This window comes from Citrus sinensis, chromosome 3 (assembly GCF_022201045.2).
Source record: "Citrus sinensis cultivar Valencia sweet orange chromosome 3, DVS_A1.0, whole genome shotgun sequence".
Taxonomy (NCBI): Eukaryota; Viridiplantae; Streptophyta; class Magnoliopsida; order Sapindales; family Rutaceae; genus Citrus; species Citrus sinensis.
Window position 1 is genome coordinate 24,717,854 of NC_068558.1, and position 3,797 is coordinate 24,721,650.

General features: G+C 35.3%; 1 non-coding gene across 1 annotated transcript; it reads left to right on the forward strand.

Moving 5' to 3' along the window:
* The first annotated feature begins 255 nt into the window (after nucleotides 1-255).
* LOC127901605 (small nucleolar RNA R71) lies at nucleotides 256-359 on the forward strand. Its single transcript, XR_008053849.1, has one exon. It is a non-coding gene; the product is annotated as a small nucleolar RNA R71 (small nucleolar RNA).
* Nucleotides 360-3,797: the final 3,438 nt, after the last annotated feature.

Sequence of the window (3,797 nt, forward strand, 5' to 3'; positions counted from 1 at the left end):
CCTTCAATTATTGCTTTGACTTCTTTAATTTCTGAATTGGATTCGCCAATGTGAACCTCATTTACTCCCTTAATTCTTCTAGTATTCCTGAGTGACTGACTCCATTGTTGGGAATTATCCGCTTGTCGCTAGAAGAATTCCCAAATCTCTGATGCACTTTTTGACATTAGCTCTCCTCCACTTGTTGCCATTAGCCATTCTTGCACATCCGGCAATAATCCCTCCAAAAAGTATTGGCATTGGTGCCATTTCTCGTACCCATGATGTGGACACTTCAAGAGTAGCCCATTGAATCGCTCCCATGTTTCAAAAAATTGCTCGTCCTCTCTCTGGGTAAACTCCGAGATTTCCCTGCGAATAGCATTGGTTTTATGCACTGGGAAATATTTATTCAAAAATTTAGTTACCATTTGTTCCCATGATGTAATGCTATTAGCAGGCAATGTATTAAGCCATGAACGAGCTCTATCCTTTAAAGAAAATGGGAATAGTCTAAGTTTAACATCATCATCTGAAAAATTCTCATATTTAAATGTTTGAAAAATAGCATGAAAATCATTCAAATGATTATATGGGTCCTCATTTTCTAAATAATGCATAAGAGATAACAACATTCAAAGAAACATTTTGAAGAAAATCATCCATTGTCATATCCAGTAAAAAATATCATCAAAATTACCAACAAAATGAGGAGACAATATGAACTTTGATAATCTTTCTTTATCATTTTTTTCCTTAAATTAAAAATATAAACAATGGCAAAACTGCAAGTAAGGCTTAACTCTCGTGTTTGGTATTGCCCACGACTGGTGGTCGTGATTGGGACTGGAGGGTGTTGGATCTGCAAGATATGCTGGCTGGGAGCATGCTAATGTCAGTGGTGACAATCAATTTGCGGTGGCAGAAGTGTTTGTGCTGCAAGTTTGGTTCGGTTGCAACGATTCTGGCTACTAATCAAACCAAGTGGTACAGGAATATTCACCTGTTGTCCATCGACTATGCCTTTCGGCCTGACCTTAGGCCCTGACTCACCCTCCGTGGACGAACCTTGCGGAGGAACCCTTGGGTTTTCGGGGCATTGGATTCTCACCAATGTTTGCCTTACTCAAGTTGACATTCTCGCTGATTTGATTAGTGAGACTTACTAATGTTGGTGGTGACTTGGTTCAACAGTGGTAAATTTGAAAATGGCAGGGGGGTAAGTGGTGGAACGTGCGAGTTTGGGTTGTTCACACAATTGCTACACGACTGATCAAAGGTAGAGGTTGGTCAGGTTCGGTTAGTGGTTGATGTTGATTTTGGTGGAGGATTGACAGCTGAGCTGGCAGTGCCCAAAGGAATGATAGCTGAGCTAGCAATAGTAGTGGCTAGGTTTGATTTGCGGAATTTTCTTTTTTCTTTTTTTTTTTTGGTGGTGGATTCGAAGGGATGGATGTGGGTAGCCTAGAAAGATGTCCAATTAGCATAGAACTGCCTTAATACCCACTGACTAAGTGGGGTAGCGGTAGCGAATTGATAGTGCAGGAAACACTAGATATCATTCTTGCACCGAACCAAATCAACGTCATTAGCTTGCGCTCTAATTGAAGCGTGATTATATCTCATTCTAATCCAAATGAATAAATGATATTTTTAACAACGCTTTAAGCGAGATTAGATGATTTTCTAATTCAAATGACTCTATAAGAGAGATTTTTTTATAGATAAGCCCAAATGAAATTATTAAAGAGAGATTTTTTTATTAATCAAAAGGTTATGAAAATAATAACAAGACCTTCATATTCATAATAGAGTAAACCTACTTCCTTAAGTTAACTTGAAAAGGAAACTAAATTAAAATTATAATAGAAATAAAAGATTAAAATACATATTATAATTGGCTCTAATAAAAATAGAAAATATTAAAAATATCTAAAATAATAAATTCTGAAATCCTAAAATAACTTCCTACATCATGTAATTTTTCTTTTTATAATTAATAAATTTCCCTCAAGCCATCGAGGTTTGTCTTAATAAAAAAGTATTTAGAGTATAAATAACTTTACCATTGCTTAGAATAAAAATTCTTGGAGCAACCGAACTTTTTTTAAAGCGTAAATTGGGAATTGTTTTCCTTATTTTCTCGATTTTTTCCCCCATCTTTCATAAATTGGCTCACAATTTGAATTACAAGGACCATATTTTTTCCCTTGACAACCATTTTTCTTTATACCCAACGACCTCTAGAGTATGCAACTTCTATGGGGTGCAATTCATGTAGCAGATTGAACCAAGTCGTCTAGTAACTATTAGAAAATGTCTTATTTTTCAACAAAAATTTCATATGATATTTTCTTTTTTAGTAGGATTCTTATTTAAGGAATAAATAATTTTTCTTTCGAGACTTGACTTATTTAAGAAGGAACAAAACTACTATAAGAAAAAGAATACTTCTCCTTCAAGAAGTAATCATTATATATAAGGAGTTTAGGTTTATTTATTTCTGTAACATAGCCATCAATTTTTTGTAAATAAACAATTTTTAATGTTAAAGAAATGGTTGGTTTGTTGTGAAATTGAGTATTATTAAGACTTTGGGTGTGAGAAAAATGCTTGAGTGACTGTAATAGTTTTTCACATATTTAATTTTTCTATGTAAATTTTTCTGTTGAGTGATTGTTTTTATTCATTATTTATTTTTTATTATTTATTTAATATTTTTTCTTACAAGATCTTGGATAGAATTAAAATTCTCCAGCGATAACTACTAAGAATAAGACAATGAATTTGTACAATGTGATTTCAGAAATTATTTTTCACGTTGATACATTCACATGCGATGTTAATTGCGAGAAATGACCAACACAATAATCTTTCTTTTTTGTTTGGATTTGTTTTATTTTTCTCCCTTCACATAACAACCGCACAAGTCTATTCAAAAGTCCAAGAAAAATTTCCACGTATAAAACAAAAAAGCCGATAATGCAAGATGACAATTCGTACGTAATGATAGATTGATAGATCAGTGTGGCTCCCCGTGAAAAGGAGATAATGCTAGCTGTCAGATGATTGTGTTTGTGTTTTCTGAATGATAAAGGCGCCATCGGACTCTGTGGTGTAGATTCAATGAGCTATTTCATCATGCTTTTCTTATTTCAGTTATTTACATTTAATACCAGAATTGATTTGGATGAGAACGACTTCAGAGAATCATTAGTTTGTATGATGGTCCCACACCCAAAATATACGCATCAGCAGTGCAACGTAGAAATGATAGACATTACAAATATACAGAGTCGGAGTGGGGTTCCAAGTGGTGAAAGGATTGATATCAGTTACACAACCCCAAGTGTTGAAATTTAAAGATTGACTAAACAAGCCAACCAGCCCCCGCATATCTTAATTCTGGGTAACGCAAACCGTTTGCCCACCCTATGGGTTAAATGGACCACTGATTTTCGATGTACTGAGAAGTCTCTTATAGTCCCAGTTTGGATTTCATTTCCTTACTTACCTATCTACTTCATGCACTGTAAGGAAACATTATTTTATGTTGCATCAGCTATTGGTAAGCCATTACAAATTGACCAAGCTACTGTCTCTTTAGCTCACCCTTCTGTAGCTAGGGTGTTAGTGGAGTATGATGTCACTCAACCTCCGTTGCCACGGATACAAATTGGTGTGGGAGATTTTGAATTTTGGCAGAGTGTAATTTTTGAGAAAATCCCACTCTATTATGCTTCCTGCAAGCACCTTGGCCATACCATTGAGACGTGTTACGTGGCCAATCCGGGACTCAGTCCCTAGCGGCCTAGTGG